The following is a 16854-nucleotide window of genomic DNA, read 5'->3' on the forward strand; positions in this document are numbered from 1 at the left end:
CCTTTTCAAATAAAAGCCAAGCTTAGTTAACATGTTGAAAACCATAACAGAAAAGTATTGGGTAAAGTAACATTTTATTAGCAAAATATTACAAAAAACCATGGCCATTACAATGACCTAACTTTTAAAACAAACTTTCAGATTGATATAACCTTGTATACATCCGTAAGTTAGTATAAAATATATTAAAGCTTATATGGTATCAAAAATAACGTCATCTCAGATGCACAGATAGAAAAGTGCTAATTGATAAAATACACATACAAAAAATCTGTATGTTGATGAAATTTGTACAGGTGTTAGATCAATACCTAATTTTGGAACATGACAATATTGCATAAATTTGTTCAAATAACCTCAGCTTTTCCATTGCATTTTTTTTTTTTCTAACATTAGGAACAAGTAGTTTTCTTCAAAACATACTGAAATAATCTCACAGCTTGATTGATGACAGATGAACAGCACATATGCTTAGTGACAACATAAAATAAGGAAAATGTTTTCTATAACTTTCAATTGTATTTTTGGATTCAACACCAAATACAAAAGACTGACACCTCAATGTCAATGTGCCAATGTCAAAATCTGTTTCAGAGATGCGCCCTCAGGACAAAAAAGTGTCTTTCCTTCTTGAAGAATGTCTTCTAATCCAGAATCAGTGGCCATTTGAATTTTTCTAGTGCCACCTCCCTGCTTTGCTCTCACCTGTTGGTAGTTTTTCCATCACTATGTATCCATCCAATCTCAACATTTTTGTTCCTTTTGGCTTCTTTTTCTGTCTTGTACTTTCATGTGTCGTGGTCTCCTGTGGACTTCATTCTGTTCTTCATTTTGTCCAGAAGCTTTTGAAGAAGTCCTTGTTTTCTTTTTGACAATGGCTGTTTGCTTTTGCAGTAGTTGAAAACAGCAATTCTGTCTCCATATGAAGATAAGTAGTTTTCAAGTGTTGCATCGTCCATGAGACCTACTGCATCACAGTCAATCTGCACAGAAAAAGATGAGAAAGGACAATTATTTACTCTGTAAATCAACATCAAAGTTACATTTAAGATTGTACCCTTACGTTTCTGCTTAAAGCAATTTACTGTTTGGGGAGAATTACAATAATAGCAGCAGTAAATGTTAATCCTCTATTTTACTGAAAAAGAGGAAGGACTGAATTGATTAGCATGCAAGTAAGTATAAAAACACAGATTCATAAATATATAGTCTACTTAAGATAACAGGTATCAAGCATAAAAACACACAAGGAAATATTAACAGTTCCTTTTTATTACAAAAATTAAATATCACATTAAGTTGATTTAGTCAAATGAAGCCTATCGTTTCTGCACCTGAGCAATAAATGTGCAGATAGTTTAGGGATTGACATGCAATATCAGTCTTGAGCTGACACATCACACGATGCAGCAAAATGATTTAGTTAAGCTCATAATGTCACTTTTTCCAACGTCGTAACACAAACATATAATAAACATAAATAAAATAGCAGATAGGCGCATTAGTTGGTGTTGATAAATATAATGATCAGATCTACAACCAGCCGTATATCGGTGGCTGTATGATATTTTCCTTTTAAATATATGCATATATAAACGTCTGTCACTTTGTACTATAGTTTCTGTCCTCTACTGAACTAAAAGTTGCAGTTTAACACAGCAGACATCTTATTTAGAAGGTGGCTGACATATACAGCTAACCTTAGTTTAATTGTAAAACATTCAAACAGAACAACAATAAAATAAACATACAAACACTTTAGAGACAATTCCAGCAATTAACAGCTGTTATATCCTTTATTCATCCGTGTGATCTAACATTGTAAATCAGCTTATTCCTTTAACCGCGTATGCTAACAAACATGCTAACAGCTAGCCGTAACCGTTCGGCTTTAGACACTGAACTATCCCATTTGATTTACTCACCTTTTGTTCTTCCATTAGTGCAATGGACGCTTCTGGTACTCTTCTGGCACGTAAAAAGTCGCTTAAATCAGACATTTTCTCCAGAACATTGGCTGTCCGCCACAACTCGCGTCTGTGTGGTTGCTGCTGGCGCCCATCAGTCCGAATTGTGACATTTTTAGGCCCGAGCAGCTAAGCGCTGCGAAGGCCTATTGTTTTCCTATTGTTTATTATTATTATTATTATTATTATTATTATTATTATTATTATTATATTATTATTATTATTATTATTATTATTATTTTATTATTATTATTATTATTATTATTATTATTATTCCACCCAAATGAATTGGCTTTTTGGGGGCTTTATCATATTCAAAAACTCACCAAACTTGGCGGAGGCCTTAAGCCTGTTTAAAATTTACGTATTTTAAAGTCGTAGCAAAAATTGCAACAGAAATGTCTCTACGGCGCCACCTAGAAATTGGAAAAACACCCTTTTTTACCCTCTGCTATTCACTTACTTTATCCTAGAGACATGAAATTTGGTACACTTGTAGAACTCCCCAAGACGCTCAAAATTTACAATTAATGTCATAGTGCAAGTATCACAGGAAGTCAGACATTTTTGATTGAAGTTCCCATTTTGACCCATTTTTGCCGATTTTTGCCGTTTACAGCCTTTGTATTTGATCTATCTCCTCCTAGGGATTTTGATTGATCGACTTCAAACTCGGTCAGTCTGTTCATAAGGCATGTCCCATCTAAAGTTATCTAAACGGTGAGTTTTTGAGTATGCTGAAGGGGGGTTAGCAGGGGTCAAAGTTCACCTACTCGTCATAAAAAAATAAACTGCTATATCTCTTACACAGAAACTCACAGAAGCATCAAAGTTTCTGTGATTGATCATCATCGGGTCTTCTACAATACCCTATGGTCGAATGATGACATCATTTAGGCCACGCCCCCTGAGAACAGGAAGTGTCATGTTTTACTTTGAACTGTCGCTATCTGACCCCTTTGACCTCATCAACATGAAACTGTGCCCAGACACAGAGAACATGTTGGTGTATTGAGGATTCCAACCCCGACCAGCTTCGATGGAGCAGGTGGGCGTGGCGGCGTGGCGAAGTGACCTCTAACGCCATCGCCATACGTTTGGCTCTCAATTCCACATTTTCGGGCCCAGCTGCTGCAAACTCATAAGGATGGACCTCATCCACTCCCCAACAGGAATCCATCACAATATTTGGTGGGCGTAGCCTAATTTCTCTATAGCGCCCCCTAGAAAACTTTAAATGATCAGCCCCAAGCCATGCTTTAACCTACAAATACGAAACTTTGTACACATGTGTACCTTGTCAGGACGTACAAAAAAGTCTCTTGGAGCCATGGTCTAAACCCCACAGGAAGTCGGCCATTTTGGATTCAAGTTCGGTTTTTGACCCCATTTTTGCCGTTTACAGCCTTCATATTTGATCTATCTCCTCCTAGGGATTTCGATTGATCGGCTTCAAACTCGGTCAGTCTGTTCATAAGGCATGTCTCATCTAAAGTTATCTAAACGGTGAGTTTTCAGTATGCTGAAGGGGGATAGCAGGGGTCAAAGTTCACCTACTCGCCATAAAAAACATAAACTGCTATATCTCCTACACAGAAACTCACAGAGGCACCAAAGTTTCTGTGATTGATCATCATCGGGTCTCCTACATTACCCTATGGTCGAATGATGACATCACTTAGGCCACGCCCCCTGAGAACAGGAAGTGTAATGTTTTACTGTGAGCGTTCGCTATCCGACCCCTTTGACCTCATTAACATGAAACTGTGCCCAGACACCGAAGACATGTTGGTGTATTGAGGATTCCAACCCCGACCAGCTACGATAGAGCAGGTGGGCATGGCGGCGTGGCGAAGTTACCTGTAACGCCATCGCCATACGTTTGGCTCTCAATACCACATTTTCGGGCTCAGCTGCTGCAAACTCACAAGGATGAATATTTATCCACTCCCCGACTGGAATCCATCACAATATTTGTAGGGCGTGGCCTAATTTCTCTATAGCGCCCCTAGAAAACAGCAGCCCATAGGTTATGTTGTTATTAATTATTTAAATATACATTATTATAACTTTTTTATATATATAAGTTTTTTTGGGTTAAAGTACAAACATTCATTCATTTTTGCTAGAAATAATACAAACAAAGTCATTCAGCAAAACTTATGACACAGTGAAGTAAGAACACACTGGGGTCAGTGTTGATGGAGTACCACTGGCACCTTGTGGAGAAATACTGGTACTGCTAGTGCAATACCAGTATTGCGACAGCAGGAGGCAGTGGTACTCCATCAATGAGAAAACAGATCGACGCTACGTAATAACAGTCAGCCAGCGACAGCTGGAGCTGCAAAGTTTTCCTGAACATTTTGCTTGCTTTTGGAGCCACAGAACTGGACTACGCTCAACATTTTGCTTGGATTTTGGAGTTGCAAATACGAACCACGCTTTTGAGCAAGAAGGCTCTGTTGGACCGGAGTTGGAGAAGTTTAATGGGCTCTTTGCACCTCAGCTTACACGTTCGGGAAACACGGCTGAAATGTTTTTCCAAGGTAACAATTAATAATGTACATCGATCCGAAACCCCAACAAGTAAGGCAAAGAAAGGTTTTAAGATGTTCGCCTCGTTATACATTCACAGATATGAAGGTGAGTTTTATTTTCTTTAAACTGCTAGCACAAGCCTGCTAGCTTTCTAGTAAAAATCTGCTATTTAATTATCTAAAGATTTCTCAGCCATTCTAACGGACACTGTTTGTGCCTTATTTTCAAGCATATTACGTGTGTTTATTGTTAACGACAATAAAGCAGGGGGGGGGGGGGGCAGATTACAGTTCAGACTTTTGCTTGAAGTATGACGAAGAAAAACGAGCACAGAGCTTACTCTGGTATCGGAGTTCTAGTTCAGCTGACTGTTCAGATTCAGAGTTATTACTTTTAGAAAAATATGGCCGTGTTGCTTAAGATTTCTGTGTTATTTCGTTTTATACTTTTGCATGCTTGTTGTGAATGGCTCATTAAGACAGTGTTTAGAGCGGTGTGTACGGCGTTAGCTTCAAGTGGTAGCTTTAACTTGTAGCAACGAATATTTACAAACTGTCTTGATTGAGGATGGCTTGGAAATCCATGAAAACTTAAACAAAGTACATAGTATTGTTTTATTTGTGTCTTAAGTACGACTTTGTCTTTTATAGCAGTCATAGTTTCTGAAAGTGGAAAAAAGAGCCGCATTCGGGTATACAGTTGTGACGTCAGCGCGGCAGGTGCAAAGAGCCCATTGCTGTTCGTTTAAACAGTCGTAACTCGCGGTGCGGTGAGTAATTTATTCCTTCCTGCTGGTTCTGGAAGCCGTCATGTTTGGAACAGTTATTCTGAGGAGGATGCTAACCAATGCCTGAGGCCTGCAACGTTTTTAATGCTAACGAAGCGCTTTACTAATTCAATAAACTGAATAGTGTGTTGATACATCCAGTTTCATACATTGAGAGTTTGTTATTATGTATAGAAGATGTTTAAAATGTCGTTTGAAAGAGCTCTGAGAAAATGCTAAGTATCTTCTTACCGATCCATTGGGGTTGTAATATTTAGTTGCAGCACTTCCTGTGATTAATACTAATTAATGGATGGGATTGAGCCTGTGCTATTGTTCTAAAGTGCTGAAAGTTAATTGTGCTCTGTTATTGTGCATTGCCCTTGGTTTATTACTGAACAGTGCGGTTTATTAAACTGATACATCTTAACCTTCACCATTTTCCTGACTCATTTCACGATAACGTTAAAGTTGCACTGCATTTACATCTCAGTTGTAGTTAACATCAAGCATGTGGGTGTGGCTTAGTGTAAAACTTTCACTATTTACCATGAAACATCAACATTAAATGACTTCCAAATGCAAGATCACAGCTGCATCATCACACTTCCTCTTGTCTTTCTAGAGAACAGCCCTGAACACATTTCCATGGTCACTTGATGACCTCACTGTAGCCCCGCCCACTTTTAAGAGGCAGTCACATGTTTTTTCTGCTGTATGTTTTACTGTTATTCTATAATTTATATGGGTTTCATCATGTGAATACTGACTAAAAACGATAACATGATGAACTCTATGAATGCTGGCTGCTGACGAACCGCATCGGGGTGTAGAAATGACGAAATGCAGTTCTTCGCCATGTGCATATGATCGGCTCTAAATGACACGTGGATCATCCGACAGGCACCAAATTGAATACGTATGACCTTTTGTTGACCTCTAAAGAGCAAACAGCATTGAAATGTATTTTGACTCCACTGCGCCCCTACATTAATCCGCCAGCTGTATTTCCTCGCTAAACCAATGAATCTATACCACATTTTTTTGCATCTTGAAGGATAGCCACCGAACGCATAGATGCGTACCGCCTGGAGGACGGGCGCGGAAACTGCGCAACAACTTCTGTCTTAGCACGTGGCCAGCGTTGATGTAAAACTGAGCAACAGCTTCCGCGGTGCGGGCGGAGGCGCTGAAAACTGCGTGAGAGCTTCTGTGGTGGCTGGCGTGAGGCGGCGGTTGCTCGTACCCCGCGGTGGCAATAGGCCGGAGCGGCGCTTGGCTGCGAGGGCCGTTTCGAGGCTGCTTGCAGCTTTAATTTTTTTTTTTTTTTTTTGTCACAGATTTTTTTTTTAAATTTGTTTTTTTTTCTGGCCCACAATTTTTTTTTTTGTCACAATTTTTTTTTTTTTTTTTTTTCTGGACCAATATTATTTTTTTTTTTTTCTGTCCACAGATTTTTTTTTTTCTGACACAGATTCTTTTTTTTTTTTTTTTTTTTTTTTTTTTTTTGTCCCGGATATTTTTTTTTTCTCGGCCACAATTTTTTTTTTTTTTTTTTTTTTTTGGGCCACAAAATTTTTTTTCTTCTTTTTAACCTATTCTGAACCACTGAAAAAAAAAATTTCGGACATTTTTTTTTTTTTCCAGTGGCCCTAATCCTCTTCCGTAGGGTCCAGTTTCTGGGTCAGAAACAATAAAAGTGGAATTTAAGGACTGAACAGCTAACGGCGCTAGCTGTCCCCAGGGTTTACTACAACACCACTGGAAAGTTTAGTGGAAGGAGAAAAGGTTCAACAGGGATAACTCCAGTGGTTAAAGACACCAGCAGAACCTGCTCTAATCACATGACAACAGGTGTCAGAACCGGGTTCTGGTTCTGATGGATGAGAAGCTTCATGCAGTTTGGTTTCAGTGGTTTTATTCAAAAACTTTCTGTGGTTACAGCGCCACCATCAGGTCAAGACAGGAATAAAAAAATAAAATTGGGTCGAAGAAATTGAGACGACACCAGAACCTACAGGACCGCCACGTCTATTTACACGGGGAGGGGCGGGCCAACAGGAACTGTCCAATAGAGTCCCAGAGAGGCGTCCAATCAGAGCGCAGCGCTGCAGGAGCCGCTGAGCATCATGGGTAATGGTAACGCTGACAGAACCGGGCCACTGGAGCAGAACCGGTGCTGATTCTGATCTGTGTCAGAACCAGGACCGGGTCAGAACTTGTGACGATTCTGGTTCTGTTCATGATTAAAACTGGAGGACCTTCATCATCATCATCATCATCCAGACAGCTTCTCATCTGGTTACCAGGGTAACAGGGCGTCCTGTTCATCTGCGTTTCTGAGGCCACGCCCAGCAGGGGGAGGGGTCAACAGGTAAGGGGCGGGGCCAGGTGTGTCCTCTACTCGTCATCATCATCGTCACCTTCATCGTCTGCGTCCCTCTTCCTCTTCTCTCCCTGAGCCGGAGCATCATCATCCTCTGAGGAAAAAACCACAGCGCTCAGACAGAGAGGCTGAGCAGAACCGGAACCGGTACCAGAACCGGGATCAGAACCGGGACATGTTTACTTCAGACCCACCTCCATCTTCCTCCTCCTCATCATCATCTCTTCCTCTCCTCCACATAGTCTCCATCATCTTCCTCATCCTGAAAGACAAGCAGTGTTAGCGTTAGCTGCAGCCAGCGCCCCTCAGCCCCCCTCCGCTGTGACGTCACAGACTCACCTGGATTCCCTCCTTCATCAGGTAGGACAGCCCCACCTCAGAACCTTCCTCCTCATCCTCATCCTCGTCTCCAGGCGGCCCGGCTTCATCATCCTCATCTGGGACAGAGCAGAGCTGCGTCACACGGAACCGGAAGCACCGGACAACCGACCGGAACCAGAACTCACCATTGGACTCGGGCACCTCGTTGTCGTCCGGGTCGAAGCCGTCCAGGTAGACGAGTTGCGGCAGCAGGCGGAACACGGCGTCCCGGTAACCATCGGCCGCCGTCACGCCGCAGCTGTACAGGTCCAAACTCTTCAGGTTCTTCAGGTTCTGCTGCAGGAGGCAGGCCGGGTCAGCCGGGTCCAAAAGAACCGCACACTCTCACAGCAGCCCCACCCATCCGAACCACTCGGACCCGGACCGGTCCGAACCTACCAGCGGCTGCAGGCTGCTCAGCTCCTTGATGTGGTTGCCGCTCAGGTTCAGGTAGCTCAGGTTGGGGCATTTCTCCGCCAGCGCGTCCAGACCTCCAGAGATGGAGTTGTCGCTCACCTCCAGCTGAAACACACGGCAACCTGTCAGAGTTGGGGTCGGAGCGGTACCGGAACCCTCCGGAACTGGACCCACCTTCCTGAGCCTGGGTAGCGCGGCAACTTGGCCAGCGAGCCGAGGCCGACGTTCACCATGCTGAGCACCTCCAGCGCCGAGAACTCCTCCGTCACGCCCTCCACCTCCCCGTCCGCCGAGCGGCAGCTGTCCACCACCAGCTCCCTCACCTGGGACAGGTGGACCGGGTCAGAACCGCTGGCCGGGCCAGAACAGTCAGCAGGGTCAACTGGTCCCCAACTGGCATCCAACATGGCTGCCAGAGGCAAATTAAACCTGCTGATCAGTTTTCTTTGTTTTTTTTTTTTATTAATTACTTAACAATTATACAAATTCACGTGGTATATACATACATGGAAAAGTAAAGTTTACAGGCTTAAGGCACACATATAACTAAAGGATAATAATAAAATAAAGAAGTTAAATAAATAAAATCAGTCAGACATCAAACAGAGTGATTACTGAACAAAAATAAAAAACAGAAAAGAGAAAAAATAAATAAATAAAATAAAAATAAAAAATTAATAAAAAAAAAAAAAAAAGACAAAAGGGCTTTAGTTTTAAATAAAGTCAGGTCGTTATAAGCATCCAAAAGTTTAATCCCCTGCTTGTTTTTGATCAGTTTTAAGGTTCTATAGTGGTTCTCCATCAGATGGTTTTTAAAAGCTGAAAAGTCCGGTTTTCTATTTCCCCATTTACAGAGTGGATGAAGAATTTGGCGAGGATCAGCAGATTGTTCAGAACCAGATCGGTTTTTGTGTCTTTGTGGGTGGTTCCAAATATTACATCCTCTTTTTTTAATGGATGATGGAGGGAAAGTTTAGTTGAGATCCAGTCCTGAAAGTTCTCCAAAATGATGCAGTTTGCACACAATAGAAAAAAGATGATCTGTTGTTTCAATGTCAGTGTTACAAAAGGTACAAATGTCGAAGTTAAATCTTTGTCTTAAAAGTTTCCTGGATGGAAAAATGTTGTTGAGAATTTTAAAATGAACTTCTTTAGCTTTAGGGCTCAGAGGATATTTAAGGTAATCAGTTCTCCACTTATTAACCTCAAAATCAGAAGATAAATTTAAAATGGAGTTTTTATTGGTCGGACAGGAAATATAATATTAGTAAGATGCTGACGCATCCGTTTGTTAGAATGACTTTGTCCAAGAGGTTAAATCCAAACAGTTGAAGAGCTGGAAACTGAAGGTCAGCTGATTAATGTTTATATCTGACTGCAGAGGGGAAGGAGTTTAATACCATATGAAACTGAGTGCATGAGCAAACCAAGTTATACATTAAGCAAAATTCTCATAAGACAACCAATCTCCACTGTCATTAAGAAAATGTCTTATGGACCAAATACCTTTTTCCATCCAGTGATCCAAATACAGAGATTTATTTCTGTGTAACACATATCTATTGTTCCAGTTGGGGGTTTGGTGAGGAGTAAAGTTGTGTGTGTACATAAGTTTCCAGCACAACAAAACCTGCTTGTGAAAAGCAGATAACTTAACAGGAAGTCTGTTGACATCAAAGTCACATCTAAGAACAAAATCCATGCATCCTATTTTTTTAAACAAACCTTTGGGGAGACAAAACCAGACACTGATTCCATTCATTAAAAAATTTAACCAATTTACCTTTAAGATGGCGTTTAAACATTTAAAGTCTATGGCTTGTAAACCACCATCTTTAAAGTCTTGAACCATATTTGCTTTCTTTAACTAGTGGACTCGATTTTTCCAGATGAAATTAAAGTTCAGCTGATTTATAGCTTTAATGTATTTGTTAGGTATGGCCATAGATAAGCTGGGTAAATGCACCGGATAGCGACTCCATTTTGGTTAAATAGGTTCTCCCAAACAAGGTCAGATCTCTTTGGAGCCATCTATTTAACTGAGATTTGCAATTTTGTATTTATTCTCTATGTTAACGGTTTCACTGAGTTTAACATCTTTAGTTATTAAAATGCCAAGATATTTAACTGAAGATTTAATAGGAATACTATAGGCTTCCATCAGATCAGATGCATGAATCGCCATCAGTTCACACTTCTGCAGATTTAAGGTTAATCCTGATGCTTTGGAGAAAATATTAATTAACTGGAGTACTTTAGGGGTTTGGTCTAGATTCTTCAAAACATTGTGGTGTCATCAGCTAGTTGACTAATTATAATTTGGTCATCCAAAACTTTCAATTTCGGTATATTTGAGTTTTTTATGAAAATACTCATCACTTCAACAGCCAAGATGAAGAGAAACGGGGAAATATTGCAACCCTGTTTAACGCCCCTATTAATGGAGAAACGTGGAGACGCACCATGTGGCAGTGCAACTGAGCTCGTGGTGCCATCATAGAAGCTTTTTATTATACTACAGAAGTTTGGTCCAAATCCAAACATCTGCAAAACCTTGAAAATAAACTGATGTTCCAACATATCAAAGGCTTGTAGAAGTCTAGGAAAAGGATGAAGCCTTTATCTTCAATCAGGTCACTGTACTCAAGTAAATCCTGCACCAGTCTGATGTTATCATGTATCGATCTTTTGGACATAAAACCTGTCTGTGTTTCAGAAATAACATCCTTCAGACCCGTCTTTAATCTGTTTGTATAGATATACGTCAATAGTTTATAGTCACCGTTTAGAAGGGTGATCGGACGGTAGTTGTCGAGAACCTGTTGTCTCTTCCTGGTTTGGGTATAAGGGTGATAACGCCCTGCTTCATGGTGGGAGGAAGTCATTACTTAAGATCTCTTTAAAAACATGGAATATAAGTTCTCTGAGATAATCCCAGAAGTGTCTATAGAAATTGGCAGTAAGGCCATCCGGGCCAGGAGATTTATCCAGTTTCAAACACCTGGTGGCGCTGTCTAATTCCTCGATATTAATATCTTTGTCGCAGTTTTCCTAAAATCCTCAGAGATTTGAGGGACAAAGTCTTTGACTTGGTTTAGCAGAAGGTCGCAGTCTTGGGTTGAAAACGAAGAGCAATAAAGGTTTGATGAAAGTTGCTGATTTCTTTGCAATTACAATTTGATCTGTACATTTATTGTTGTTAATAATAAGGGATTGAATGTGATTTTTAACTTGCCTCCTCTTTTCCAGTCTGCAGAAGTTGAACTGTTTTTTCCTTCCTCTATCCACTCGGCCATTTCTTTCATAGATGTTGTCAATTGAGCTTGTAGGATCAGGAGGTTATTTTTGTCAGCATCAGTCAACATCTGTTTAACGTATAATAGGTTTAACTCTTTAACTAACCTTACTTCTTCCAGGTCATTGTTTTTCTTTTTAGGTTTTTGCTAAACGAGATAGAGAAAGCCTGTATCTTATATTTTAGATATTCCCATTTTTTGGTGTAGGTTATTATTGACTCATCTAATAGAATCTTATTCACTAGATCTGATTTCTCTGCAATACAGCTCATATTTTAAGAGATCTGCATTGAATTTCCAATACCCTCTATGTCTCAAACTCTCAGGAAGAGGACTAATTAATAAATTGATGCTGCAATGATCAGTGAGAGGGGTTGGAGACATATTACAGTCTGATGTTAGTTTGAGAACATCATCTGTTCCTAGCCAAAAATCTATTCTAGATCTGCTTGAAGCATCTGATTTAAACCAGGAGAACTGAGTTTCATTAATATGTTTGTCTCTCCATAAGTCAATAAGTTCCAATCTGTTACAGAAATCAGACAGAGTCCGGTTTGGATGGGCATTTACAGACTATACTTGGATATCTATCAAGAGCTTCGTCCATAACCATATTCCAATCCCCACCTAATAAAATATATTTAGTAGAAAATCTTTAAGTTGTTCAATATTTGCTTCAATAATTGTAAGAAGCTCTTCATTCTTGGAAATGTTACAGTAACCATAAATATTACCGAGAATTATTAACGAGTCCTCAATATGTAATACAGAAAGAGACCAATGGCATCACTGTCATGTTTTGTATAAATTATCTTCCCTGGACAGTTATTCAGTAATACAGCCACACCTGCTGATTTAGATGAACCATGTGAGTAAGTCATCTGATCCCCCAACTGATTTGACCAGAACTTTTCATCAGAGTCCGTTGAATGGGTTTCTTGAAGAAGAACACAATGTGGATTCTTATTTCTACAATACATAAACATTGCCTTCCTTTTGACATTTTCTCTTAAGCCCCTTACATTTAGCGACAAAAACTTAAGATTAACTTTTAAAGACATAAAATGAAAACAAAAGAAACAAATTTAAATTTTTTTTAAAGACACAAACCTTAAAGTTAAAGGATTTGTTTAAATAGAATGAACTAAAGGCAAGCCCCTGAAAAGTTTGAGAATGGCCTTTACATTATAACATGGAAAAAACAACCTGCATCCACAATCTTCACTGAACTTAGCTTAAAACTACTACTTTTTCCATTTGAACAAAAACAACCTCAGGAATGCAGATAAGAGTTTAACTATGACAAGCATTTTAGAGATATAAAACAATGTTAAAATGAAAAAAAAACTGCTGATTTTTTTTTTCCGTTCAACCCTGTAATAGGAGGATGTAATAAACAGAGTAATCTGTAGTCTCAGAAGGGAGGTGAAGCTTTGATCACTGCGATGTGACCTCTGTAAAAGGCCACCTTACCCTGGGATCTGGCCTTGGTGATCTTAGGCCACGGTTCTTCTCTTGCCAGCCGGTCTTCCTTCATAAAATCTTGAGCAAAACGGAGACCTTGTTCTTTGCACACTGCTGAATCCTTCGTCACTTTCCAAACGGTGTCTCGATGGCGCCTCCTAGTGAACTGCAGGATGACTTGACGGGTTCGACCCTCTTCTTTTCTTCCTAATCGATGGATTGTATCGATCACATCTCCTATCTGGTCCGCCCATTGTGGTAAGATAGTTGAGAGAAGTTGTTCTGCCTTTTCTTTGAGGTTTTCTCCTTCTTGCTCTTTGAGGCCCGACAGCCTCAGGTTCCATCTTGTATCTTTCAGCCTCCAGGAGTTTTTCTTTCAGAGCAGCGTTTTCTTTATTCATTACGGCAAACTTCTGTTCAAGGTTTTCCGTTGCAGATTTACATTCAGCCACGCCGAGTGCGTTCTGCTCCACTTGGAGAGTAATGCGGGCAAACAAGTCCGAATTTTCTTTTAGCTGTTTCCCAAAGTCATCAACCTTGCTATCCAAACTTTGAATGGCTGCTAAGACGGCAGCCAAGGAGGCCTCTGACTCAGTGGCTTGTTTTTTAGCAGGTGGAAGTTTGGTTGGAGTTGCATTCAGTTGCCGTCTTGTACCGGAGCTATTTGACGTCTCCATCGGTGTTTCAGCGCTAGCAGCAGCAGCTTAGTTATGCGTGTTTAGCTTAGCAGCGTTAGCACTCTTCAGACTGGGGAAATCTTTCTCATTAACGACCGACATCTTTTATAAAACTCTTATTCTTTCTTCTTACTGTAAAATATGGAAGTTGGGGTCCACCTTGGCGTTGAAGAGGTGTGTAAAGGGCCAGGTTATTTAGCTGGTTGAGGGCTGCACAATGGAGCTCAGAAAAATCCGTGTGCCCACATCGCCATATTGCCGGAAGTCGCCAGTTTTTCTTTCTACAACTTGACCTGATTCATCTTCCTCTCATGGTGAGGCGGCTGTTAGAAGCGCTCGGCCGCCATCTAGAGGTCAGAGAGGGAACTGCACCTGCTGCGTGGAGCCTGATGTCAGAAATGGGCTGATAAATAATCTTAACCCTGAGCTGGATTGTTAATAAAATATATATTAATACAGAATAATAATAATTAATTAAAATAAATAATTTATGATAATTCTGAAAGTTAATTCTAATTTTGGTTTGAACATTTTTAGCGACACCCAGTTCAATGAGTAATACTGGTCTTATTGAGGAATTGTAAGTAAAACAGAGTAATCTATGTGCATTAATTCTGAGTATCTAACTTATAGACCTGAAGAGATGGCTTCATTCCTGGTCCACCAACCGGAGCCGGTCCAGCGGCCAGAGACGAAAAAAAGATGAAACTGTCTCACCAGTTTATCAGACCAGTTCATCATTTAAATCTCTTTCTGGTTAGTCAAAGCTTCAAAGCTGGACCGACCTCAGGCCTCAGCCAGACCGGGGTCAGTCCAGGGGAGCCGGTCCAGGTTTGAAGCTTTGACTAACCAGAAAGAGATTTAAATGATGAACTGGTCTGAAAAACTGGTGAGACAGTTTTGTCTTTTTTTTAGCAATGAATGAATAAAATGGATTAAAACTGGACAGATGAGGCGAAATCAACCCTGAAATCAGGCTGGATCTGGCAGCTGCTCATAAGTGGGGTTATTTCCATCAGTTTAACATCAGCTTTAATTTATATATATAAATATATATCCGTTATAATTAAAAATATCTGACATTAACTGGTACAATTGTTCCCTCTCTGAAACCAGATTTGATGTTATTTTCCAATTAAATGTGTTGAAAACTGAGAAAAAGCCTTAAACTCCACTTGTTCCTGTGGGTAAAATGACCGCAGGCTCCTCCATCCACCCAGCGCGCCGGCCGCCGCTCGGACACCGACCACCAGCAGCTCTGAGGCGGCTACAGGAGGAACCAGCAGCCCGCAGCCTGGAAGCTGCAGCAGCATGGCGGGCGCGAACGGAACAGATTCAAAAACTAAGACAAACAGCTAACGGTGGATTAAAACTGGGCCGAACCGACCCGAAACTCCTGGAAACACGTTTCAACACTTTTACGACCCGAATTCAACAGGAAGTCTGGGTTTATATCCACTTAAATGTCAGTTAAGGTTTTGAACAAGGAGTCTGGTCTAATGCGCTATTAACGTCAACAAAATCCAACTATTTCACTGTGAAGGCTACAATGAGAGTTGTCTCAGTGCGAGCTCCTAACAGCGGCCTTTAACCGAACAACCGGACTCACTAAACCCATCCAGGCTGGTTCTGTCCTCGGCACCAGCACCCCGCCCGGGGAGCCTCCCGCCGCCCGGGGAGCCTCCCGCCGCCCGGGGAGCCTCCCGCCGCCCGGGGAGCCTCCCGCCGCCCGGGGAGCCTCCCGCCGCCCGGGGAGCCTCCCGCCGCCCGGGGAGCCTCCCGCCGCCCGGGGAGCCTCCCGCCGCCCGGGGAGCCTCCCGCCGCCCGGGGAGCCTCCCGCCGCCCGGGGAGCCTCCCGCCGCCCGGGGAGCCTCCCGCCGCCCGGGGAGCCTCCCGCCGCCCGGGGAGCCTCCAACCGGAATCTCGGCGGTTTGCCTGTTAGCTCGCAGCTGAACTCGGCTCTCCCCGTCTGCACGAAGCCCGGACTCGAACCTCGCTCCGGGTCCGGGTCCTCCGGGTCCGCCGCGGCGCCGGGCTTTTCACCACTGCATCCGCGCTAACAGCGGGGGAAGCGACGCCTGTTTCCCGCGGAACCGTTCCATCATGTCGGATTGCATCCTTTGGCTGCTTGTTCTGGGTATTACAAAGTAATTCTCCTGTATTTTTATCACAAACCTCTGCGGGACTCCGGTTCCTCAGCTCCAGGCTGATTCTCTTCTTCATCTCCATGTTGAAGGCCGAACAAAGTGGATAAACAGTCTAACTTAGGAACGATAAACTAAAAGCAATTCAGTAAAGCTCTCCTTCCTCAGCGGCCATTAGACGATGATTAAACCTCCATGTTCGCTGCTGCCCGAGCCCCACCATCAGACCACGCCCACCAGCCAATGAATATTCACACCTTCAATAACGTCATCCTCTCATTGGTTCAAAGGCCCGACGTTCCACGAGCCCCTCCGTCTTAAGGCACCGTGTGGATGTTTCATCAGTAACTGGTGGAAACTATGAAGGCGGGACTTCCCTACGACCAACGAGAAGGCGAGAAGGAAACATTTAAACTCTGTAGGCGCGAAGTCTTTGTCCTGAAAGACGCCATATTTACTGACAACACACTTCCATTCATAAAACCCTGGACACCATGACAACAGCTCCTGGAGTTAAATTTGAAACGTTTGCCATCTGCTCTAAGCTCATTTAACCAGATCAGATCTGGACATTTCCTCATATTTACACCATCAAAAAAATAAAACATACACAAATCAAATTAAAACAGAGTAGTATGCTTCAAAACATGGGAAAAATAAGAAACAAAATGAGCAGTAAAATGAAGGAAACCAGCTGAATATAATGGGAATTCAATAAAGTACTTTCAAAACTCTGCTAATGCGATAGCTACTGATGCTAAAATATTTCCCAACATTGTATTTCTCTTCAGTCTGGGATTCCAGGTCTTGCATTTGAGCCTCAAAACCACAGCAAT

At 41.7% G+C, this 16854-nt stretch overlaps 1 pseudogene; it reads right to left on the minus strand.

The window, feature by feature from the left end:
- Window positions 1-7674: 7674 nt before the first annotated feature.
- LOC129355841 (acidic leucine-rich nuclear phosphoprotein 32 family member E-like) lies at window positions 7675-16265 on the minus strand (annotated as a pseudogene).
- Between the last annotated feature and the right edge of the window lie 589 nt (window positions 16266-16854).

The sequence above is a fragment of the Poeciliopsis prolifica genome, unplaced genomic scaffold (assembly GCF_027474105.1).
Source record: "Poeciliopsis prolifica strain line A6 unplaced genomic scaffold, Auburn_PproV2 SCAFFOLD148, whole genome shotgun sequence".
Classification (NCBI taxonomy): Eukaryota; Metazoa; Chordata; class Actinopteri; order Cyprinodontiformes; family Poeciliidae; genus Poeciliopsis; species Poeciliopsis prolifica.